The sequence below is a fragment of the Aphelocoma coerulescens genome, chromosome 1 (assembly GCF_041296385.1).
Source record: "Aphelocoma coerulescens isolate FSJ_1873_10779 chromosome 1, UR_Acoe_1.0, whole genome shotgun sequence".
NCBI lineage: Eukaryota > Metazoa > Chordata > Aves > Passeriformes > Corvidae > Aphelocoma > Aphelocoma coerulescens.
The window spans coordinates 109,636,102-109,663,584 of NC_091013.1; the positions used below are offsets into that span (position 1 = coordinate 109,636,102).

At 37.5% G+C, this 27,483-nt stretch overlaps 1 pseudogene; it reads right to left on the reverse strand.

The window, feature by feature from the left end:
- Window positions 1–813: 813 nt before the first annotated feature.
- Window positions 814–27,483, reverse strand: LOC138117502 (multidrug resistance-associated protein 1-like; annotated as a pseudogene).

Genomic DNA, 27,483 nt, shown 5'->3' on the forward strand with positions numbered 1-27,483 from the left:
GAAGCTGAAAGGTTATGTTGGCCTGGCAGTAAACACAGAAAACCCTCCTCCCCACAAATAAAAGTAAATAAAGTAAAAATTACCATGCACTGATGCCTCTCCTCAGACAGTTTTCTCTGGACCTTGCAAAAGGGATGGGTGCCTGAGGTACTGAAGGCTACCTCTCCTAGCCTATGTGCCCAAAACTTTCTACTGGGCAAGAAATTAAGATTGTACTTGATATAAACCAGGTGTCAGTGTTAAACTAATATAACAGGACTGTAGCCAGGAACTTTATTCAGTTTGTTGGGGCTTTTTTAGCAGTTGATGGGGATCTTATCTTAAGAGAAGATTGATTACATTGGTTGTGTTGGTATTAAATTTCAAGAGCTTCAGGAACTGCAATAAAAATGGAAATTACTATTTACGTGGCCTACAGAAGCAGATACATTTAGCTGACACTTCAAGTAAGTGTACATAACCTGTCCTGCTACTGTAATTAGTCTGGAGGTTTACATTAATATTTAGTAGCAAAGAGGCAGCTCCACCTGACTGCATTTTTTAGGATTCTTTCACAATGGGATTTTGTAATGCTCAAGTGGATATGTAAGATGCGGTTTTCACTTATTCAGAAATCACAAAAGGAAAACTAAATGGGGCACATTTATTGCCTCAAGAACTACCTAGTATACATGGGAATATGTATATCCTAAAAATCAGCCCCAAGTGACATCTGTCTCTGTGTCCACACAACAAGCAGTTTGGTTTTTCCTGAATGTGTAATCATCATAAGAATTATTAACTGAGCATAATGTCAGAGCAACTTAGTTCAAGTTAATTAAGACCAGCATGTGAACAGCAAGATTTATTTTTCCATCAGTCTTTACTAATGCAACAGTTTTAACAAATGCCATGAAAATCCCTGCTTCATTATGTTGTCTCAGTACCAATATGATAAAAACAAGTGATTTGTATAAAATTGAGAAGTTTTTGTAAGAAACCTGATCAATATATACAGATTGTAGATATAGTAAACAGCAATGCTGTGAGGAGCTCTTGAGTAAGCTAGTTGTTTTATATGGAATATAAAATATTGCACCTTTATATATGGAATGCCAGAGGTCCCTTGAGCATTCCTTAAGAATTCACTCATTAGTGTTCTTTATCTTTTTATCCCAGCCTCTGCAACCATTTCAGAAAAGGCACCTTTTTGTTGTAACAAATTCTGTGGTGTATCATATTCTATAATCCTTCCTGCATCCAGAACAAGCACTCTACAATACAAGAGCAGAAAGATTACAGAAAAAAAATCAGCTTCTTCAGCCACATTTTCCAGTTCTACTACAGGTATCTCTGGATTATGGGAATGCATTTCAAGGAAGTAATTTATTTTTCAAATGGCTTATCAAAACTTACTTACCTCTCTGAATCCATGACTGTGTGTAACTTGTGGGCTATAGTTAACACTGTGCAGTTGTGAAACTCTCTTCTGATGGTGGACTGCACAAAGTTATCTGTTTCCATGTGTCATAGGTTAGCACTATGTTGATCACTACACCATGTCAACAGAAGCTGTCGTCTCTTCTAGGACCAGGATTTTTGTCTTTCGTAGCAAAGCACGGGCTGGACAGAGCAGCTGTCTCTGCCCAACACTGTTAAAAATACATTTGGAAAGGGCAAGTCAGGCACATGGAGGAAAGGGAGCAAAAGATAAAGCTGAGATTACCATGGAGCCTGTCTGTACTACTTTACTAACACCTTATGCTTCTGTAAAGACTACTGAAATATGTTCATCCTGTCTTGGAATTTTCTTTCTTCTTGCTCAGCATATCAATAGTAGTTAAGGTAGGACTCCTCAACACCCATGGCTGAACTTTGAATCTTAAACCTAGTCTTGTCTTCAGTTTCTATATTCACATTATAGTGGGCACTCTGAATGAGCCAGATTGAATGCTGAACCACTTTTTAATACTGTTCAGTGTAAAGTTTGGATGCTTCTGTATGTTAGCTGTAGTGTGTGCCTTCTAGAAATCTCCTCCTGAAAATGGTCTGTCAAAAAAATCCAGGTTGACATTCACTACCCTCTATTTAAAACCTGCCCCTTTGCTGCTAAAAGCTTCAACATTTGTCTCCTCAGTTTAGAGTTCTTTTATTTCAAGTGTCACCCTCCCTGCATAACTATGGGTTAATGTTTTACAAGTTAAAACTGAGTTGTTTTGCCTAAGCAAATACAACAAAAGAATAAGCTCTGCATTTTGGTGGGGTTTTAATTTGTTGGGGTTTTTTTTTTTTGGTTGGGATTTTTTTTCCTGGCTTGATTTATTTTTTTAATTTAAATAAATGAGCACTTTTCTACCCAAATCTAATGAGGTGCTGCATGAATTGCAACACCACGCCTCCCTTCTTTACACTTACTAATGTACTTGAGCTGAAAATAGCCTACTCCCTTGGCTTCCCATACAGCACAGGCCATCAGAATTTATACCATGGTGACCAGTTGATCACCTCAAAGAAACTTGCACTACCAGAATAGTTCTATTAAGAATGACAGGAGAAGTGTCATTTTTATGCTGATACCTTCTGAAGCAAATTCTCTGGAAGGAACACATAGTTTTAAAGTACTCGAAAATAACTCCATTAGCACTTTTTTGATTATGTACCTGAGATTTTCACCACCTTCTGAAATCTCATGGAGGAGCTTCTTTGGCAGTGACTGGACAAAATCCCTTAAGTCACACAGTCCCAGCACCTCCCACAGTTCAAGATCAGAGTGTTTTCCAAGTGGATCCAGATTTGACTGCAGTGTCCCAGAAAACAAGATGGGGTCTTAAATAGCAGCACAATGTGAATGTACAATTCCAACATGATCCTAAAACAGGCTGTCATAAGTCCTTACATTAACAAAAGGAACTGAGACAAATAATCTTGGAAATGGAGCTTTGCAAGGGAAATTGTTACAGTTTGAAGCTGGTGAATGGGAGGACAAAAATCACGTGTGGTTTCTGTGAGCTCAGTTCTTCATTAAGGTGAAATATAAAGGGCAAGAGATTTCTTGTGCATTCTCTGTGGTCTGGTTCTGTGGCTGACTAAAGACCTGTCCAGCACCTGGCAATGGCCACAACACATGAATTATTACTGTACTTAGGTTTGTCAAGCACTGGCTACTACATTCATGAGCACTGTTAAGAAAATGCAGGAGGCTATGACTTTAAGTTAAATATCCTTAATTTCCTATAGGAAAGATGACATATTCAGCAATGAGAATACCTGCAGAGATTTATAGACAGAACTAATGCTCCTAGAGATGGTAAGCTTCAGTGTCCCTTTTTTTCACCTTTCACTTCTATTCTGGTCCCAGCCTGTAAGTTCACTGTGCCATTGGGTTCCTCTCTCAGTTCAGTTGTCTGGTGTGGATCCAATATACTCCACCCACAGTAAACCAGACTTGCAGCTGCAGTTGAGAAAATACTGTGTAATTCACATCTGTCAGATGTTGTGCAGATTTACAGAGTTTTAGCTGCTTGAAGCAAGACAAATGTTACAACCAAATATGTATGAATTGTGTTCTGAAGACCTGTGGCATAAACAAATTTGGTCATGGATTCTCATTTTTGAGAATATAGTTATATCAAAAAGCTATATCAAAATTAGAAATTATATAAAAATGGTAAATTTGCTATTCCCCTAAGCAAATATAGTTCTCAAAGGAAAAGCAGCTAAGGATTTTCAGGAATCTATAGGTATTTTCTTTCAATAATCTCTTTCTTGGAAAGACCCAAGCTATTTCGGTTTAAATATTAGACATCATTCCTATGCATGGTCTGTGGGTAGAGACTCACAGGAAGTATTACCAAGGTTAAAGCTCCAAAAAGCTAGAAAAAAACCAAAGCCTCCCTTTGAAAAATGTCAGATAAATTTATTGCAAGTGATGTTAACATCATGCATTCACAAAAATGTTTGTATGAGTGGCATTCAGGGAATGTGCAAAAAGACTTCAGGTGACCATTGAATTTGTGTCCTAGGTTTTACCTTATACTAGATCATTTCAACATAAATCAGTTTACCAGCATGAAGACAATCCTAATGATACACGACCTAATCTTGAGTTTCCTGCCCTCTTCTAAAGTAGGCTCTACGTGACAGATCATAGCAGATTGATTTAAATACATAATACATAATTTGTGTATACATCTCTTTATTCCCTAGAGGCTTCAAACATAGTTGGACCTATCTTAAAATATTTTAGCCCTCAGGTGGGACTTGAAAACACCAAATCTAGCTATTCCAGGTAAGACTGTTAAACTAAACACAGCTTATAAAACCTGATGTCATACTCGTGGTCTCCATGTTTTGAAGCTTCTTGCATATCATTGCCAAAATTCCACTGGAGTTTTATACCTCTCTCTCTGCAGTCTGTGGACTTTGAGGTTATAATTTCTCCCAAAAACTGAATGTCTTGTGTTAGCCAAAAAAGAAAAAATAGTTATCTCTCAACCACATCTCACCTGTGGAATAATGTTAAGATTTCCATGTAGGTCATGGAGTCCAATAGTTGATATATCAATTCCATCAATAATTATTTTGCCTTCACACCCCTCCAGAACTCTAAATAAGCAATTTGTGAGTGTTGATTTACCAGCTCCTGTTCTTCCAACAATTCCAACCTGAAGCAGAAGGTTTTATGATAGGAACTGAAACTTTCCATGCTACACATTCTAAATGAAAAATGATACAGGGAATTATAGGATACAGTGAATTCAGTTTCACAGCTCCCAATCCAGTTCTCCCAGCAGCTGTACAGCCCATGCCTGGTTCAGAAGGAATCCCTTCCCTTTCCTCTCCCTTTTGTCCAGCACTCCTCAGCTCAAACCAATGACTTAAAACTAGGTCTCAACTGGTGTTCCTTTATCCCAAGCCCAGTGTTGATCAGCACCAACCTGGCACCCTATTTCTCTGCACAAACATTCAGCAAAGTGAACAAGAGGTTTAATTTAAAATTTGGATCTTCTTCCTTAGAACTGCCAAATTCATAAAACATTACTTCAGTATCCTGCAGGGATAAGAACTTCTACTTAGTTCTATAAAATACTTTTCCTTTTCTCATTTGTCTTTTCTTTACTATATTCTCCACTTAACATCTTCTCTGTTCAACATCATCTTGTTGCATTTAGTATTGGAGTCTCCTTATCTGAAATATTTTTGAAGTAGAAAGTTGGGAAACAGGATTTTATACCTCTGATTTATTTCTTATTACATACAGTACCTTCTTTTTACTCTGTGTCTGAAAATAAACTCCATTCAGGGCTAAACCAAGATCCTATTGAGCCTTGTAGTTAACCAACTCTGTAACTCCTCTATCAGGCCAGCCCACTGGTGGTCTTTTAGACAATATCCATGGTTCCTGGAATTAAAACATAAACACGGCAGAAGACTAAAAGAGAATGAAGAAATACAAGAGTCCTGCTCCCAAGGGCTTTTATGCCTTTGTGCTTGACATGGGCACTACTTTCAGAAAAGCATAATAGCCAAGGTAAAGTGATTGGAAAGAAATGTCTCCCCACACATGAGGTAAGAGTTATGGGTCAGACAGGCCTCTCTTCCTCTCTTCCCTTTTTCAAATGCTCCTCTTGGTTGCACATAGCACAGAGAGTTCACCTGAGCTGCACCTGCGTTAGTCTAACTACAAAATCCACTGCTACAAAGGATGACAAAAAATTTACTGGTCAAAATAGGAATAAAACTGCTATAAAACTACTACAAATGTAATGAAGAAGCTACATATTATTCTCAAATAAAAATCCCACAAACCCCAGAAAATATTTATTAACAATTACCTGCTATTACCACTCACCAATATTAAAGTCGATCTAACTGGTCATTTTCTATGCACAGAAATGAAATATTCAAAATGAATGCTCAGTATTCAGGAAGAATGCTCACCTCTTTATCCACTGTTGCATATTCATAAATTCTTTCAATTGAAACTGCATTGGTCTCAATTTCACATGGTCTATGCACCCAAACATTTAGAATCTGAATCACCTGGGGAAATAGATACAAAAATAGGAACAAAAAATTTGACTCTACTAGAATACAGAACATTAATTCAAAAACTTATCCTGAACTTAGCTCCTAAGTTGGATGGTTAATCACAGAAACCAAAAGATAGACAGAAAATTTTGGCACATCACATGAACCAATGGTTAGAAAATCCCTGATCTCAGTGTTCTTCTGAGCACTTCTTGTCTGCTTTCAAACTGCCCAATGGTCATTGTAATTTACACTGACGTAAAAGCTCCAGATACTGGAAACTACCTCAGGATCATCAGCAAGTGTGCAGTATTTGGATGAAATTTTGAAAGGAAACATCTATATGGCTCATGTTGTGTTTACAATTATTGTACTGCTCCCTAGGTAAAGCAAGACAGCAATGCAAACAATGGATTTGTAATGCAGGTATCTATTGGCTCTGCCAAATTTGTCACCTTCAAGCACTGGGGATGCTTCTGCAGACAGGATCATAGAATGGCCTGGTTTAGAAAGGACCTTAAAGATCACCTAGTTCCCAACCCACATGGTTAAATATTCCCACTTCTACAGGAAAAGAGTGAGACAAACTGATTCTCAAGGTCAGCCTCTTGGAAATACAGTTTGCAGCTAAAGAAAGAACCATGTCAGTCGGACAACAGATGGAGGTGAAAAACTGTGACTGTCATCACCAAGGACAGGATGAGATAAAGGAGATTGTTCTATCTCTGAAGAACAGCAAATGGAACTCTTGTGAGCTGGGCTGGGTGGGGATATGCCATGACAGATAATTGTCTCTATATTTTTCAAAATTTTTATTCATTCGTATCTGTCAGCAGCGTTTCTGAAGCTCTTACCATAGTGAGAATCTGGACAACATTGGCTCCTAAGCATCACAAGAATAAAGAAAACTGGGTGCTTAGTTTCTGTCTACATAATACTTGAGATTTATTCTAACTAGCAACTCATCAATAAAACTTACCTTACTTAAGACACACTTCAAATATGTGGTTCTCATATATTACCTTTGCAAGGGCAATGCCCAAGTAAATTATTTTACTGAACTTTTAAGTAAATATTCCTACATAACATTCAGTAAATGAACAAGAACAAGGTATTAAATATGAAGTATAATTGTACATGACTATGCTGCTTCTTTGGTTTAACAAAACACTAAAAAATAAACCTACTTTCATTAACTTGATTTTAAAATATGTTTTGATAATTATTATTCCATTTACATTCAAAATTGGAAAGTAATTTATCATAAGCTTCCCAGAATTAATGGAATTAAAAGGGAAACTGTCCTACCCAAGGGATGTGGTGTCATTGCTGCCTCCGTGTATATTCACCTACTCGACTTCATTATAATTCTCTTTTCATATGCAGTGTGCTAACAGCAAGAATTTGTGCTATTACTTATATTTAGAGCATAGGATATTGATAAACCCACTGTAGAAGAACTCACTGTATTTCCAGACAGTGCTACAAACAATGCAGCAAAGAACACCATTACATTTCCCAGAAACTCAAGCCTGACAGCTTGAGCCACCTGTAGTAAATCAAGGCAAAGAAAGAATGGAATGAACCACCAATTTTTTTATAGCCTATTGAACTCTGAGACCATTATATTAGCAAGTTACCCACTTCACAAAAGAGATAAGTACTATCATTCCCATTTTACAGATTAACTGGGGGGTCAATATGACATATCTGGAACTGGCAGCACCACTAAAACCAAAATGCATGTGTCTCAACTTCCTTCCCTCGACATACTGCTTTTCCTGCTCCTCCTATCTGAAAAAGATTCAGATGTAGGACTGAAAAACAGACCAGGAATCTCTTTGCTCATCTGTGACTGTTAACTGCACTGAATCACAAAGGAAGGTGAGGAAATGGACTTTATTTCCTTAAACCCAAGATTTCAGTCTCAAGAACTCCCTGGTGCCTGTGAGTACAGACAGCAGGTTATTTCCACATGAACTACTGAAATACAAATTCAATTTGTTCATAAACTAGCAAGAGGAACTGTTAGTTGAAATGTAGCATAGTCCATGATTATGACCTATTGGTAAAAGTCTTTTTTGTTCTGGATCTTTTTTAAAATATTCTCATCCCAGACAGCATATGCATATTTTCTATAAACCTGCTAATTTCTGGTAGATAAAGAAGAAATCCTAGTGCTTAAACATTATCTATGCATTCATTACAAAGGATGGTGGATAAATTGCTCTTGTCTCAGAATCACGGACGGTGCTGAGTTGGAAGGGATCCACAAGGATCATCGAGTCCAACTCCTGGCCCTGCACAGGACCATCCTCAAGAATCCCCCCATGTGCCGGAAAGTATTGTCCAAACACTTCTCTGTTTCTCAGTGGCTTTACTCTGACTAAAGCTGAACAGTGACTTGTTGAATTCCACAGAAGAAGGTTTAGTCACAAACACAAACCCGCTGTCAAGTACCTGTCTGAGATGACGTTGTTGTAGAAGCAAACCAAGTTCTCATACACAACATCGTTATTTTTCCTAATGAATCTCTCCTGGTGGCCAAATGCTCAAATTGTCACTCTCCCTGCCAGAGTCCCACTGAAGTGGGAGATCACTGGGGACTGCGATGCCCCTGCCAGCCGTCAGATTTGCCGGGAACTCGCGATGTAGTAGCGCTAATGAAACAGCACAGACAGGTTCCAGTCACGGGTTCTGGGAAGTAATCCCTCTAAATTTTCAATATGGAATAAGCTGAAAGTGTCTACACACAAAAAACGTATTCACAAACAGTATAGAAAAAAAACCCTACTGTCTCTTGGGACACACCAACATTGTAATGATGACATAAGTGCAGTATATAAATTACTGGCAAGGTTAAAATAAAATAACATTATCTCCAAATTCTATTGAAAATGTGCTGTATCACATCAGGTGGATAACAATCAAGACTTCAATGTAACTTTCAAGTTAAAATATCCTGCGTCTTTCTCAGATGCAAGTCAGCCTTTATTTCTTCAATGTAATGATGTCTGTATTTCAACTCCTCAGCAGAGACTGAATCCAGGCACTCTCTTCCTTCCTCTATATTGTGATTTTAAGAATCTTTATGCTCTTTAATCACAGACCATACTCTGAGCATCAAGAAACAGAGATGCAGCCATTAGTCTTTCTGAAACATTACTTTCTGGTTTTTCAGTAGCATAACTGACGCACTGAAAAAAATCAATCCTATGCTGTTTTAGGGTTACCCTTCAACTTTTAACTTTCACTATTGTATACACGTCACTTCTTCATGTAACCTCATCAGATTTATTGCTGGGATCTATATCCATATAGTATCTTCCAGAGAAAAAGCAAGGTATGAAAAGAAACACATAGATTTTTAAAGTTTACCAAGCATTACAGGATATATTCAGGAAGTATTCAAATTTCCTTTCAAGAAGCCTGGAGATTTTTCTAATAGTAATAAATTACAACTGAGTCACTCAAGCTTCATTTTGATAAAACTGAAAATACACATAAGTTTTCCCTTTACCTTTGTGAATCTACTGATAATCTGCCCAGCTGGGTTGGTTTCAAACCGCTGCAGAGGAAGGTGCAAGACGTTGTCCAAGAGCTGGTGATGCAAGGCCCAGGAAGCAGACAGGGAGCTCCTGGTGAGCACACAGGCACCACACCAACCAGAAGCCCTTGGGAAGGGAAAAATTGAAAGACAGGATGAAAGGCTGGGGTGGGAAAGGGGATGGAGCTTGTTTCTGTCCCTGTTCTCAACCACAGTCAGCAATCCAACAGGCGCGCTTCCTCTCTCAGTTTTACAAATGTACGTATTTGCATTTTGTTGATACATCTTACTACTTGACAAGAATGTTTTTCCTGCCATTCTCTCCTGCAAACATACCACTATGTATCAATGCTGCTTCCCCCCTCAATGAGATGCCAACAGAACTTCATTACATTACACTTAGATGCTCCCAGAATTCCCAAAATATCATTAAATGAAACATTATTTTCTCTACCTGGCTGTATATACAAGCTCTTCCCAGGTCTATTATACTGTGTTGCACAACCTAAAACAACCAGCATTATTTCTTCACCAAAACATTTAGGCAGATGGTGAGAAAACAGTCATATATGCTCATCCTTGCCTTGAATGAATCCCAGGAGCCTATAGATACCAAGTTCATAGCTCTGTGATTGTTTCCATTCTGTGAAATCACTAACTTGTGCTGTTTCTACAGTCCAGCTGCTAAGCCATGATTTTGGCCAATGGCCAGTGCATTCTGGCCTATATAAGCAGCCATGGTCAGCCACATCCAGTGACAGTCAAAGGCTTGCAAGTATTTCAAAACAACCGACATTTTCATCTAAAAAGAAAAAAAACACATTAAAAAAGAGGAGTTACTTGTAAAATAATTACCATTGTTGAAGGCAAATACACATTATATAATGGGAACTGGACATATTAAATTCAGCATCAATCTAAAGAATTTCTTAATTAAATGTGATAAATTAGGTATATAAAATTGTGCTGTGAAAAGGTTTCCTCTCCCCCACTACAATGGTCTTTAATGAGACACAGACAACCTTGCTTGCTTCCAGTGTCAGACTTCCACATGCGTAGATTATACAAAAGAAACAAAGAAAAAGAAAATTAAAAAAGCCCAACCAATGAACCAACCAAGTGTGCAACTCCTGGCTGTATGAAGCAAATCTTACCCTATCAATAGGAGCAGAAACTTTAGAACTACCACTCTGGGCTACTGGAGCCAAGGAAATTAGTGTCAGCAGGAGAAAGTTCCCATTCTTGGAGCAGATAAGGACTAATGGGGTCAAACTGAGCACTTAAAAGGCAGAACAGGTAGAAGCAGGTTCGTGGATTTCATTACAAGGTCTGGAGTGAAATGAGTTGTAGTTGGCACAAACTGTTCTGTCTCTTCTGTTAACTCACTTTTTTTCCAAGCATCTATTTCTACCACCTTGCTAGAAATTCATACTTTCTTCACCTCTCCACCCCACTGCTCTTATTTCAATTAAACTATAGCCTCCCAGAAGTTTTGACCTTCTCCACACTGTTTCACTTGCTCTTTTCCATCTCTCTAGCAAGTGGCAGATTTTTTTAAAGGAGTCTGCAGAAAGTGTGCTTCTAACAAGACAATCCTGCAGCACTATTACCATGCAAATTTTCTAGCCTGTGTCTAGCACAAAACTTTTTAAAATTCCTAAGACAGAATGTTTTTCCAACAGTGGTAGAAGTTTTTTTCATATTCTTCTTTCTCAAATATGCAAAACTAGATGGACTACAATGTAATAGAAAAATACAGCCAGTAGCAGATCATCAAAATAGAAGGTCTCGGACTACACACTTAAAATTTGGTAAAAACCTGTAAGGTATTATTTTAAATTCAGTAAAGAGATGTAAGAAACAAAAAACTGCAACTGCAAAAGAAGACATTTTTATGAAAACAAATGTCCAAGCCTTTCTTTCAGTGATACTTACACCACCAGCAGCAACTTTCTCTCTATTGTTAGCGAATATTTTCCACTGACCAGGGGAAGAGCTGCAAACAAGAAGCACTTTCAAATCTTCTTATGAGTCATCAAAAAATGCATGCATTTATTGCTAAGCAAAAAAGGATACTACAAAATCACATAAATTTTTCCTGCTTAACATAGTTTGGTTTGCACAGTGAAGCAGCCCATGAACTGAACCCCTAGAATGTGGCACATTCACTGGATTTCTTTGGCATAAAGGGAATCCAGAAGATGAGTTCCAGACACAACATGTTCCAGCCAACTGCTAATGTGCATTCAGGCTTAACCCATGTTTCCACAGCAAAGCATGGTGGCACAGCCTTCAGCACTTGGGGCTGTCCTGGCATTGCATCAGTTAAGCAGTGGCTCGGGGCTTTTTAATACCTGCTCTTTGTGTTTCAGCAGCCCTTTCTGTCACGGACTCCTGCCCAGCTGACCCTCTTCCTTTGAAGAACTCACTACAATGGAGAAAAAACCCCAAAAAATTTTCAGCATTCATATACCATGAGTAGATACATACAGTACAAGAAGCCAAAAGTGAAAAGGGTTTTCTTTTTCAGCTTATAGCCTATAATTCTGTAGCAAAACGTAGACAGGAATGCTCAAAATTTTCCAGCAATTCTTTTACTCATTTCCAGGAAAGGAAGAAGGAATATATTGAGAAGCTGGAAGGAAAAGTAAAATACTAAGCAAACACAGTATTCAAATTTTCTCACCTTCCACTGAGTTTGTCTCTCCACTTGTATGCTCTGCACTGAAGACTTGAACAAGCTCAGCAAAATTAGCTCTCCTTGAAATGAGTTCTTTGTAGGTTCCCATTTGACTTATTCTGCCCTCTTCCATCACTGTTACTAGATCAGTGTGAGGTAGGAGAGTGAGGTTATGGGTCACCAATACATGGGTCTGAAACACATCATTTTCTATTTTGACATTTAATATAAACATTTACTAAAAGTAGATATTCTGTTATGATAGCTGGAATAATATCATGGAATTCTTCTGTGACTTTGCTCATTTATTTGTCTACTTTATTATTATAGTTATTATTATTATTGCTGCTGTTGTTGTAATTTATTGCCTACTTTACTAGATCAGTCCTTTAACTGCTGATTGTAATGTCAAACTATAAGCATATAGCTACTTACTATTACTTGTACTTACCTGTTCCTTAATGTTTAATGTTTCTTATCTGTTCCCTACTCAGGAATGGCTCAGAATAGGTTGTAAAGAAAAGACTTAGATACTCCAGCTTTTAATATATTACATGCAGTTTGACAATCTCAATATTAAAATCTGCTTACAAGTCTACCATTACTGAAGTTCTTGCTTCTGCCAGATACTTACCAGCCATGGAGCAGGCAAATTAAGAACAGGGAGAAAGGAGAGAGGAAAAGACAACTGTGAAGTAAGTAATGTTGACCCAATAGCAGGTATTTCATGTTATATGTGTTTTGAAGCAGCAGTGGGAATAATCTGTACTAATTCATAACATTAAGATTTTAACAAAGCTTACCTTCCCACATGAACGGTTTTTAAATGGGAGAATTTATTCCTTCAGATTCCACTTCCCCTTAGGAACTTCTCTGTTCAACTAGAAGCCTTTTATGCTGTAACCTGTATTGGCTGTACCCTGTACTGCTTTTTGTTTAGCCTCTTTATTCAGAATAATTGTCATCAACCTGTTAGGCAAGAGATGAGCTTTTGCAGAATGACTGTAAAAAGCAGTTCATCCCCAATTTGAAAGGAAGCCATCCTATGTTACCTTGCTTTTTAGGAGACCTGAAGGGCCAATTAGCTTCTCAAAAAGATGTTTTCCAACATGTACATCTACAGCAGACAGGGTCATCCAGGAGATACAAGTCAGCATTGCTGTACACAGCTCTAGCAAGGCTCACTCTCTGCTTCTGCCCTCCACTTATACTGACACCCTAAAAAAGGCAAAACAATCCATATTTAAATAGGAAATAAGAAGACCTAAAGAAGACCTGTGTATCATACTCAGCCTTGGCATTAATTTTCTCAGATAACCAAAGTCGATTTTATACTAGATATGAAAATAGAAAGGTAACATTTGGATTTTCAAGTAATTAGAGCAAAGCTTGGGCCCTGTTGATTATTCCCATACCAAAATGGGCAAATGCAAGGTTACTTTGGAAAATTAAAAAATAACTTTTATTTACAGTCATACAGGCATTTTTACAGCATAGAGGAAACCCGTGGAGAACAGGACGGCAGATATGAACTTCTATATAGAAAAAAGTCAAAATTATTCCAAAATTATTAAGAGTTCAGAATTCAATCAGAATCTAAGTTCAAAGTAAGTAACCTAAGTAAGGAGACCAGCAGGATGTACTTGGCTAAACATTGATTAGTCATCAGTGTCAATTACCAAACAGATAATCATAAAACCATAGAAACCATAACTTACCTTACTGTACAATTTCTGACACCTCAAATTCTCACCCTTTCTCCAATCTCTGTTTGATTTCCATTCAGTAACTGTTCCAAATCTGGCAATAAAGCACAAGACTCTAAAACAAGTTTGTAGTATGGCCTGTTTAGATTGGAACCAAAGAGTATTTTCCTGTAAACTGTCATTGTAAATCCAGGCCTGCTGAGAAACATAGGCCACTGAACCCTAAAAAGAATTGGAAACAATTTGGTTTACTCGGGCTTTCTGAACATAAGAAACAGCATTTAAAAATAAATTTGAAATTCCAGCTTTGCCCCAATGTAACCAGTAATTCCTTCCAAACCTGAGCACTATTAAAATTTGTCATGAGTGATTTGAGCATTGTTAAAATTTTTATTAAGTCGGGTAATAAAAACACTCTGCTGAATATTACACCATAACAGCTAGACTATCATTATCATAAAAGCACATATGACTTTAAATAAAACTGACAGTGCTGGGGCATATATGGAGCAAAGTTTTCCAGGGAAAGATCACAGTGACAAACATGCATCCATTGTAATATCTATATGCAGGAAACTGGGTCTCTATTAAATAGACATCAAAATACAGTTTGATGGTCTGTATTTTTACCTAAGATGATGTGGAACATGCCAGCTTTAGAATATAAGATTGCAGGATAGGAATGATAGCTGGAAATGCGCCCAAATATTTTCTTACATTAAACTACATGCCCTCTGTTAATTAGTTCTGCTTAATTGGGGTATTGTGGAGTGGGAAGGGCAGGGGAACATGGACAGACAATCTTACTCCTCTCTTAACTGTTCCTTCAAGTTTCTCCATTTCTCCAAGAACAGCAGAACGAAAAGATGACTTTCCAGATCCAACCTGTCCTACAACAGCAACTTAAGAGCCTTTAGGAATGCTGACACTCAAGCTGAAAATATTGAGAAGACAAATCAGTTATCCTCTCTGCAAATACTCCATCATGGTCACTGTAAGAGAGAAAGACTGTATTACTTGTGGAATTATGAGACATTAGTATTTCAGTTTGCACATCTTTTGGCCATGTACCATTTCAAGAACTACAATAAGGACTATTAAGGATAAATTTACTTGTCTGCAAGTTAGAGGTTGCTGAAGGCAGCTCATTCCTGGCCCCTAAATTGCAGGCTGTGGTGGTTGAGATATGGATGCACACTGTTACATTATGGAAAGTTTCCCCCACCCCTGAGAGGAACAGGACAAACAATGTGGTGAGCGGGTTATACTGGGTAGGTTTTAACCTCTTCAGCTGCCTTACTAGAATTTAACAGCTGTACAGAGCTTATCAAACAGGTTCTCCATTATACCCCTGGACCTGGCTATATCATTTCCTTACTAACCCTCCACAATGTTCACTGCACAGCAGTTTAAACATAGCTGAATTGACACCTAAGAAAACCCTTGTTAAGAAACAACAAACGAAATGAGGGGTGGTTTCAGGCAAGAAAGACCACTGTGAGAAAAGCAAACTTCTTGCTAGTTAGTTTTCTCCAAAGGAAGCCACAGCCCAATTTTAAGATTAGTATTCAGTGCAAGGCTGCATAAGCTACCTTAGCCTACTTGCAGGCAATACAAAATGCTACACCAACAAAAGGGCATCTTCCCAATTAATTCTTTCCAAAATGCAATTCAGGAAAATTGACAAGTTAAAAATTTGTTGCATAGACTTTCTGGAGCACACTGATCACATGGGATACTTCAAAAACAATACTTCATGTTCTTTTTGGTATGTATCATCATGAACTACTCTGAATCAGAATACATCAAAGCTGATCAAAATCTCTACAGACATCACATTCTGCCAAAGGAGCTCATAAAAATAAATAACAAATATCTTACTTTTTCAGGATTGGCAAGGCATTTTTTCCCAGCGGAAAGAAGCACCAAGAAAACCAACAGGACGATCTGTTGCAGTAAAGAAAATAGAGCAAAGACCTGTTTATCCATCCCCTCAGTTGCATTTCTTAATGATCTTCCATGTAAAATCAAGACTAATTAAAAATTAATAACTACTGCTTACTTCCACTGTAGTTTGTAGTGACATCCTCAGGGTTAAGATCCTCAGCAAACAGAAAATCCTCTCAACAGCTCAGAGAAACTTTGGCCTACAGAATGAGCGCACGTACATATATATATATACACACACACACACATATATATAAGTATTTATAACATGCATGGGCTCCCTAAATGTTTAAATATTATTTTTAAGGTTTTAGATAATATGGAAAAACATATTCCTTGTTTTATTTGAAGCCAGACATAAAAGGTGTTTAGGTGTTTAAAAAATATTTTCCTTAAAGTATTAAACAATCTAAAGTGATCAGTAAGTGTATTTTTTTCCCTGAGGATCTACTGCTGTGTAGTTTTGACTCAACTGGCTTGTTTTCATAAACCTGTGGTTTAGCGCTTTTTTTTTTGTTAAAAAATAGTGAACGATAACTGTTTCTTCACAGATTGAAGAAAAACAACATTTTGCTGTGAGTACATTCATGAGCAGCTTGTATGATATACCCATACAAGAAGGTTAAAATCTATGAGTTCCCAACTCAGGTGGCAACCCTACTACTGTACCATTAGGCCTGAAGGATGCTGAAATGGGACCCTCAGCAGCTCTGTCCTTTTTTCTCCACTTCCTTCAGTGGTGACTTGACAAAAACCGTTTGTAGAGTCCACCACAGGTTTCCCCTACTTGGTACCAAGGGCTCCAATATCTAAGAGTGGCTGAGAGATTTAGGCTTGTGCAGCCCAAAGTGTTCATGCTTTATCTTCTGTGGACTATGAAGAAGAGAGGTTGAGAGAGTAGGAGCAGAAGCTGAGTCCAGCCCACTGAAGGAAGAAAAGCGAGAGACAGAAAGCTCAATTAGGTGTGCTACCCAATTTTCATTCTAATTGGAAGACTGAGAGACATCCTTTAAACAGCCTTCATGCTTTGCAGGCCATAAAAAATTGTGCAGTTTCACCTCAATAAAATGTAACTTAAAATAATTAAGCTACTTAATCGCTCGTAGAAATGGCTGAAATACAACAGAGTACAAAATGAGCCTTTTATAGCACTTGTTCATAATAGGTTTACCTGAGCTACAGCAGAGATCACAGATGGTAAATCAAACAAAGGCTGTCACAAAATGTTGAATAAAGAAATAGATGTGAACACTTTTAGTTGCTGTTAAAATATTATCTTTGTCTAGATAAGACTCCAAATGTAGCCAGTGAGACCTTTTAAATAAAAAAATGAAAAAGATATATTAAGAAGCAAAATTACATTAAAACTAAAATTTCTACACAGATACCATTTTTGTTTTCCAGAGAACAACTGGTCTTACACTATTGAGATTGAGGAATAGAAGGCATTAAGTGCCTCAGTCTTTCCCTCAGCCTTTGTCACTGTGTATCCTTCCCATTCAATAAAGGATGGAGATTCTCTTTAGCTCCCCTTTTGTTGTTGATGTATTTATAGAAATATTTTTTATTGTCTTTTATTTGTCTTGGCCCTTCTAATTTTCTCCCTCCCTAACGACATCCTTGGAGTCCTCATAAGTTGCCTGAGTCTTCTTCCAAAGGTCTTAAACTCTCTTTTTTCCCTTCAAGCTCCAGCCAAAGTTGGCTGTTCAGCTCATCTTTTAGCACATGGGGATGGCCTGTTCATGCACCTTTAAGAGATCCTTCTTTAAGCAAAGCTTTCATGTATTTAAGAGTTCAGTGTTTAAAAAGGGATAGCTAAAAAATACAGAGAGAAAATGCACTCCCCTAAAACCTGAAAAAAGGAGTATAAAGAAGGTAGCTGATTTTTATGCAAAAGAAACAGTGTGATTAAAACAGGGCATGAGGTTCAGGAGCTTTAGGTTTGGTTTCTGACTTTCTAACACAGGTCAATTCATAATCTTTCTCCTTCTTCTCTAGTCATACACATAGCATTAGAACCGGAAAATTCAAATACATTGTGTTGAGAAATTTATTGTTTTGAGGTACTGTGAGGCAACACTTGTGACCCAGCCAGCTGCTAAAACAACAGGGAACATAAGAAACAGTCCAGCAGAAATTCATACATTTAAATTAAAATAAATTTAAATAGAAATAAATTTAAAATTTAAATAAATTTTAAAAACCAACCATAAAAGGAATACATGTCAAGGTCAGCATGGAGTAAGTTGTCACATAGCCAGATGACTTCAAAACATCCACCTCATGTTCTCTAATCCTCATGACCTTCCTCTGATAGGCAGGTTCCCATGCGTGAAGTTTCAGGATCTAGATAATCAAATAAGCAACATTTTAATGCAAGAAAAAAGCAGTGACTGTGTTTCAGAAATTAACTTAATATTCAAGTGTCATTTTCAAGTATTCAGCAATGCCAAACCACAAAAATCTGAATGTTTTACAAATGAAAGAAAGACCTGATATAACTCTAAATTAGGTTTTTCTCGTGGGAGATATGCTCTAGTCACTCTTAATTCATAAAGCACGAGCTGGTTTCAAAACAGGCAAAACAACAAAAGTAAGACAACTTTTAAAAGTGCTTTACTTCTATCCTACAGTCTTGCTTTGCTAAAGGTTTCCAAACATCTATTAACATATTTTACATTCTCATTAAAATGTGGTAGTAAAATTCATGCATCATGGCTAGTAAGCTTTTCAAATCATATTAAACCAGTAAATATCTTCCAAAAACACTTTAAGCACATTATGTTAAAACACTTTCTCTTTAAACTTTTATTATTGTCAGCTGAAATATTACTCATAAAACCTTAGTTTTTAAAATTACTTCCATATCTTTATAATAATATATAATAGTAATAATATAATAATAATATCTTTACAACCAAACCTCTTATTAGTTGTGGCATTACCTTTATTCCATGTAGTATTTCAATTAGTAGCTTGACTTGTTGATCCAAATACTTCATTTGGCTTTTCTGGTTAAAGGACAGCAATGTTTTAATTTTTCAATGAACAAATGTATTTGGAAAGCAAAACATGCAGTGTACTGGAGGCAATAAATACCTTTAATGCTATTTTTACCTTGATGAAAAACACACTAATACTACAATTACAGCATCTTCAGATGCATATTTAGTATTTTAAAAAAATCATTAGACAGCACAAAGGATTAAATGCATTAAAATAAATATTTTACCCTCAAATATCATAAAGAGCACATTTAAATTTTTGTTCCTTTTTTTTTCCTTTACACTAAATTTAATTCTTAATAGGCTTCAAGTTCCCAGGGTGTTCAGGAAATATAATACGGTTTTAATCTTCAAAATCTCTAAGCAGGTACATACAGACTCAATAACAATTTAGTCTAACATTAAATACACACACACGAATATATATGTAATGCTATACAATATAAAACATTGTATATGTATATATACAACAGATATATGTATATATACAGGATTTAGTATAAAGCTTTCCTCTGTTATTGATTAATACATTGTTACTTAAAGAACCAAATTAACAGAGAAATTCTCACTCCTATACTACACTTAGGCACTTCTGCATCTCACATTTCTAAAATAGTCATTAATATCCTCTTTAGTATTTTGAGGCTCATTCATATACAAGAGGAAGCTGAAAACTTTTAGTCCTCTGTATTTCTTCTCTCTCTCATATCACAGTAGGGATCTAAGTGCATATGTAGTTGCTGCACCTCACCTGCAGAAGATGTGAGAGAGGTTTTTGGTGTTTTTTCAATGTCCCTAAACAGTCACAGCCTTACAAAAGAATTAATGGGGACCCAGATTCTTCACTGTGTGTTACACCATCAAAGGTAGAATAAGAACAACTAATTGCCTTGATAGCAATGCAAAATTTGGGGTTGTAGTATTTTTTTCCAGTGGAAATTGTCATGGTAACAGGCAATAGAGTGTCAAGAGATCTGTAGCATCAGAGAAGCAGAAAAGAAGTCACTACACACACAGTACCTCCAGGGGAATTCCTGTAATCTCAGGAGAATGTGCTACATTTTAGTGAGCATCTTAGCCTGAACAGGAAAACTGGAAGAGAGGCATAATCCTACAAAATCCCTTACTGAATGGAATTAGCTCATATCCAAAAACACAGCTGTTTCCTAACTTGAGTCATACAGTGATTTTTATTAATACAAAAGTATTGTTTCAGGATAATGAAAATTTAGGCATCCAACCTACATACTAGCTTAGCTATCAAACATAGGGCTCCACTTCTGCAGTTACACTTCTTCCCTCATGGAGAAAGAGCTGCAGCTTGGCATTGTTTATTTGCTTGGAGTTTAGCTTAGATGCAACAACACTATTCTAATAAATGCATTAATTGACCTCCCCCTTCACTCCTGTATTATGACAACTTAGCCTCTCCTTGTGATACGTATTTAAACAGCTCACCTTCAGTCTTCTTACTTTGGCTGCAATGAGGTATAGCCAAAAGCAGCAGTACAACACCTGCTAGGACTGAGGGGCCGAGTTCTTTCCAGAGGAAGACAACAGCCATGATGATCTGAAAAGGTGCTGACCACAACAGGTTCACGTTGTTGGCGAGCTCCAGGAGCTACTGAGCATCTGCTGACATCAGGTTAACAATCTGCCCAGCTGTATATTGTTGTCATGAGGAACTTGCTAGAGTTAAGGCCTGCAACCAGAAAATACAGAGGCCACAAAAATCAAAAACCTTGATTGCTAAAGGACAACAATTAATTAGAGCAAAGCTGAACAGGTTGAAACAGACTTGCAACTCTTTATCACATTATATGCTACATATTAAGATGACAGTAAATATTTTTTATAGATCACACAACTACTTTTACTTCTATATTATTAGCACTTGCATTTCCTGTACCTAATAATGCTGCTGCCTCAGCATATCTTATTAAAGGTGGGATAAGTTATAGATAGATTTCCACAGTGGTTAGTCGTCTTTTAGACATCTGAAAAACAATGAAACTACTGGGTATTGAACTCAAAAGCAATTTCACTAAAATCAGGGGAAACTGTAACCTTTGAAGGAGACGGTGTGGCAAAATTCAGCTTTTCATATTCACTACTACTATATAGTAAAAACAGTCATTCTGCATATCCTTACTTTTTCCCAGACATCCAACCCAAACAGTTTTCCCATGTAATTCGGTAAATTTGGGAAGTTAACCCATAATCAAAATAGAAAGAGTTTAGTTTCTACATGTATTTCCAATATTATGTCTGCACAGGTGGCTGACAAAAAGTGTGTAATTTCAGGATTACAGTCTTATAAGAGAAATTCTGCTGAAATTCAAAATTATTATAAATAAATCATCATCAAAATACAGTGTCAGTCTGTTAGTCTGTCACCAGTGTGTAACATCCTGTGTTTTGATCAGGCTAAGTAAGCATGTTGTCTTTTAACACTGTGTGTATTTTAGGTTTTGTTTTGAAAGAGAAGTAGGAGGACACATGATTACCTTTTTGTAGATCAGGCCAACAACTGCAGTCTTGATTTTGACTGCAGTAAGGATGTTGTTCTGATGGGATAACTGATGGAGAAGAGTTTGTGAGGGAACTACAAAAAACAGGCAATAGCATAGCCACAGCCACTCCCATATGAACTAGGCTGGGTTTCTCTGGCCACTATCATTGCTCTGAAAAGAAAAGAAAATTAAGTTTAAATTCCATCCATTCAATCAACAACCAACAATAAACATTTCATAAACCAAGACACTGGCAACTTGTTTAATTGAATCTACTTTGGGTCCAGATATGGTGAAAGATAACAAAATCTGATGTTAAAAATGGCAGGTTTTACCTATGTTTTCCAATCTGTTGGCTCAGAAGCAATTCTCAAATACAAATCTCAACATGCATGTGCTATTGCTGACTTCTTTGACAATGGAGTACAAATGAAGAATAAAAGAAAATAATTTAATGAAAGAAAAAAAATAGGTATTTGTACTTAGAAACACTGTAACTACCAACCATAAGAGCAAAAAGGAAAAAAAAATCTGTAGGAAAATTCTGACCTTTTTTGTTAGTAAAAGATTATCTTAAATTACCATCAGCCATGATGTCTTCAAACAGATTTTATGGTTAGCCATTTTGATCAGGCCTACAATGATTCAGGACATATTTTGGAGGTAAACAATAATTCTGTTCATTAACTCTTTTCTTTATAATCACTCAAGTATTTGACCATCTCTTAACATGTCTGTGGTAAGCACAATTTCTAAAAACCACTTCTATCAGCCTCATGGTACCAGCAATGTGATAACAGAGTCATTTCAGTTTCCCATTAAACATCATTAAATGTTATATATTTATGTGAGATTTTAAAAGTGGAGAGGGAAAAAAAATAGACAAAACAGAAGGAAAGTTAAGTATAGTTTTTAGTCAGTTTTTCTTAGCATTTGATTTTATATTTGTATATTAAATACTTACAAACAATATTGTGGAATTTTTACTAATTTTGTCTCAGTTCTTTAGCTACGAAATTCCTGATCTCTTTGAGCTTTCCTTCATTAGATCATTTTTAGATAATCATGGGGAGGGAGGTTTAGATACTGGTAACCTTTTAGGTTTATTATTAATATTGTTCTTTGAACATAAAATGAAACACATTAAAAACTTACTTCATTACTTGAGGACTCCTAAAATCCAAAATGTCAGCTGTAACTTTCAGAAATGAAACTTTAATCAATAAATATTTAAATGTTTGCCATAATGGCAAAATCAAAGATGGTTTGTGGAAACTTGTTTTCTTAAATAGCACTTTTTGGATGCAAGAAGACAGAAAGATTACAAAAATACAGAGAGAATTAAGAGAAAAAATATTTTTGAACTTCACCCACATTTACAATATAAAATATGTAATATTAGAGTGTCCATCTAAAGCCATCAGGGTACTATTATCTGAAACAGAACATTTCCTACAGATAAAAGAAAAGCTTTGGGGTAAGAAATTAAGCCTGGTTTTATTTAGCCTGGCTAGTAGTTATTCAGGAAAGGATAAATGCAATTCCTAAGGTTGCCCCTATCATCCACGAATATAATTACAATATACTTTAATCCTCAAATTATTATCACAGGTCAAAACAAAATGTATCAGAAAAAATAGAGATAAGCTTCAATATAAATGCCTTCTTATTTATAGAAGGCTTACAGCAACTTTAAGGCTGAGTAACCCTTCTGTTATTTCAGAATATTTTTAGTTGTCAAGCAACAATTTTTTTCAGTTTGAATTTAGCTCAAACAATGGAGAAGATTCTTAAAAGGGCTCAAAAAAAAAGACTTTCCTAATCATCATGGTGATGATGGACAGCAAACTGATAATGGATTTCTCTACCTACCTGAAATACAGATACAAAGAAAAGACACAGGGAAACAGACAAGTTCAAAGAGAAAAAAGTTGGATAGTTTTGACAAAATGATAATTCATCATCAAGTAAAAGTCATTGTGCATTCTGTACCAGTCACAGTAGACTCCTCATCACTTGACATGTTGAAATGTAAACAGGTGTCTTTCTAAGAGGCAAGTTTGAACTTAAACAATTTGTAGAAAAATCCTACAGCCATACAAGAGATCACTGATCCCAACACTGAGGGGCCTCTGTATCCTACAAAATGTAGGCTGTTCAATAAATAGTTGGGATTTTTTTAAATCTTCTCCAGCTTCTAGACTCAACTTTATTAAAGGATATTGCCTGTTGTCAGAATTATAGCTACCATTAATCCTGGAGCAGACTTCTGGACTTCTTTTCTCCACTGCTTTTCAAAGTTAGGACACACACTGTATGGTGAATCACCTTGATTGAGTTCAAACAGATCATCCCTTTCCAATGGCTTCTTGTAGATAGAGATATCATTCTGAAAGAAAGGAATTAACTTAGGCATCCTGAAATACAACAGGCAAAAAAAGCAGGACTGCTAACTCAAAAAGCTAATGGTATAATCTAGTGCATATAAATACACTCTGTAATCAAAGTAATAGATGTAATCCTATGAAAGCTACAGACTAAATAGTGGAACATACTCACAGTCACCTTCAGTACACTGAAATTCACCTGAAGTAAGAAGAGTCCATGGAAATTGTCACATCTGAACAGAGGGTTCTGAAGAACCTTTATAGCTCAGAATCTGTCTGTATTTCTGATCTCATAATTTTTTACAGAAAAATATACTATTTCATAAAAAACCCATGTGGTATCATAATCCACTTACTATTCTGATCTGGAATAAAATACCTTTTTATCACAGGAGGGCATTATCATTGAATCTTAGAATCATTTAGGTTGGAAAAGACCCTTAAGATGATATAAATAACCTAACACTACCAACTCCACCACTGAAGGATGTCTCTAAGTGTCATGCCTACACATCTTTTAAATACCTCCAGGGATGGCGACTCACTACGTTGCCACTCATCTTCAGGTGAGGTAAACCACATCACCCTGCTGGGTTTCAGCACAAATACAATGAGAATCTCCTTACAGCAGACTTTCAGCTGTTAATTTTTTCTTCTAATGAAGTGCTTTTATCCACTTAAGTGTCAACAAAAACTAAACGTGGTCTTAAAACAGCAGGACACGGCTGAGGAATACACCGAGCCTAAAGGAACCAATGACAGAAACAGAGGTATTTGGAATTTTTGATAAGCATGTCAGCTTTGTGACAACTCAAAGCAAACTGTGCAATACCATTTCTGAGCTGGTGAAAACGCCAAAAGATTCATGTTGACAATGCACTCTTACTTAAAGAGCATCCCAAACATCTGGGACTCAAGCAGAGACACAGGCATGGACACTGGAGCGTGCATCCAGTGTCAGCTCTAAGCCCTTGAGGGCTGTGACACAAGCACAGTGTCCATCTCCACAGTGTGCCCTTCCAGTGTGTGTCACTCCTATGATGGTGTTGGGGCTACTGTGGGTGCATTGTCCAGCACACAAGACTCAGAAATGGCTTTTTGGAGGTTGTAAAACTCTGGTGGGGGTGGACCTTGCTATCCCCAAGGGCAAAGCTGTAACAGCAATACAAAGTGAATTTCACAGAATCATAGAATGTTAAGGGCTAGGAATGCATCTTAAAAACCACCCAGTCCCAACCCCTCTGCAATGGGCACCTCCCCCTAGAGCAGGTTGCTCAAGGCCTTATCCAACCTGAATACTTCCAAGGACGAGGCATCCACAACCTCCCTTCACAGCTAAATAAGTGAAAAAACCTTTTTTGGTTGGTGTTTTTTTTTCCTTCTCTTCTTTTGTTAGACATTGTAGAATTAGTTAAAAGATACAAAGTATGGCCTGCCTTGAAAATTTGGGTGAATACCATGACATAAAGAATGCATCAGTGTCATACAAAAACACTGCAATCAGTACACGGCAGAACTTTCCAAAAAAACTGAACATTTGTATTTAAGGTGTAGAATGCAAGGACTGGTAAATACAAAGGTGAACTCCTAACTTCAACAGGACCAGAGTCTAACTGAATACTCTGAATCCTTGAAACAGTCTGATTGTTTTAAATCAGCTTATTAATAGCAAATACCAGTTTCAGTTATCTATAGAATTAGGAATATTGAATAAAGCAAGAAACAGTTCTGACACTTTTCACATTTTTTTTTCCACTTATAGATTTTTGAAGTGTGTATATCATCTGGCTCAAATAATTTTTCAAAGAAAAAAGTGTTAAAATTTAGTAATGGCCACAAGACACAACACACAAAATTGTTTGAAATAACACTGGACATATTAGTGACAGGAAGTTGCAGGACTTGATAGAGCTGAACTTTCAGTTCCTATTTTTTGGTGGAAAATTTCCCAAGAAGCAGAGGGAGTCCCTGGTGTATGTGAGCAGATGAGTGACAATAACAACTTGTGGCCTGCCATAAAAGAGGGAGGAAAATGAGCATGAAATTGGCTACCCGGAAAATACCTTACATGTACTACTGAATATTTGTTCCTGGAGATCTAGAAAGTTGTTATAATGCCATTGTTAAATAATGCCACTAGATTATGCATAAAATGACTGTTACTATGTATAAACCATACTCCACAAAATATTTGAATATGATCTCTAAATGTTGCAAACTTCGATTTTTGTGCAAAAAGCTACCAGCACTCTCATAGTCAGGCTCAAGCCAGAATGATGTTGTGGAATGTAAGTACACAGTCTACAATTCTGTGAGCATCAATGAACAACCACAACCAGATTAATAAATTCTCACCTGCTAAACCAGGAATATGTTAATTTACTGAAGAAAGAAGCATTCTCTTCAGGGTTGCACTTCTGTTTAAAAAAGACCAACGGAAAAAGTATCAATGATACTTGAAAGAACGATGTTCTTGACAGTGTTTTTGTTCTCTTCTTTACTAAACATGTAGTTTTTAGAAAATATTTATTTCTGAGCTATCAAAAAGCTTAGAAATGCACATACAAAAACTTTTTTCTGCCTGTCACCTCCCACCAACACACTCTAACACAATGTATGAAAAATGAGAGAGGTCTACAGCTCCATGAATTAACAGAACAACTTAGCTGGCTTCCTTAAATCTTTGACAGTTAAATTTCTGCAGGGTTCATTTTTTTCCCCCTATTTGATAATGCAGCTATTGGGTGTTATCAAAAACTAATACCTAAAGAACAGCAGGCTCCTTTCAGGACACCCGATGAAACAGAGCATTGCTAACACGAGCCGTGCACATAAATAGAAAGAGTATGAGGCTTGTGCACTGCTGCCAATTTCATAAGGCATTGGAGATAAAGAGCAACAGAGGCAAACAAACACGAACTCTCCCGTAGTGCCCGAGGAACGGGTGTGTACCCACGCCCAGGGGTGACTGCAGGACACCCAAGGAGTGAGTCCTGTCCCTCGGTCACTACCTGCTTAAATTAATCCCAGCCCGAGGGCGCAGTTGCAGCCTTTTCCAGCAGGTGCCGTGAAACACCCACTGACACAACCGGCGCTGCTCCGTCGTTTCCCACAATAATTTTTGGTGTGCTTTCAGTAAAATGCCGAATGGTTACGCGATAATGCGACAAATGATTGCAAACAGGTGATAAAGATATATGTCCCCGTTGCCTGACAAACACACCCGCTCCTGCACCTACGCGCCCTCACAGCACGATGCGCTTGGCTGTGGAGGAACACCCATGGTCGTGCCCTTCTCTGTTTAAACCCTGCTCCTGTCTGCGGTCTGAAGATTATTCCCTCCTTATCCGTGCGAAGGATACACCCCAGGACATCAGCTGCGTTTTTAGGGGACAGACTATCAGGCACCCAGCCCGGAATCCCGGCGGGTTTGAGGCGGCCGCGGGAGGCACCGGGCACCGCTTGGGGTCCCGCAGCCGCCCGGAGCCTCACCGAGAGCCCTCCTCCTCCCTCCTCTTCCTCCCTCCTCCCCGGCCCCGTCACCTCTGTGCCGGGACCCAGCAGCTCGTAGCGGCCCCACCACGGCCCTCGGGAAGTGGCCATGGCTCCAGCAGCCCCCGCCGGGGGAGGGGAGGGGAGGGAAGGGGAGGGAAGGGGAGAGAAGGGGAGAGAAGGGGAGGGAAGGGGAG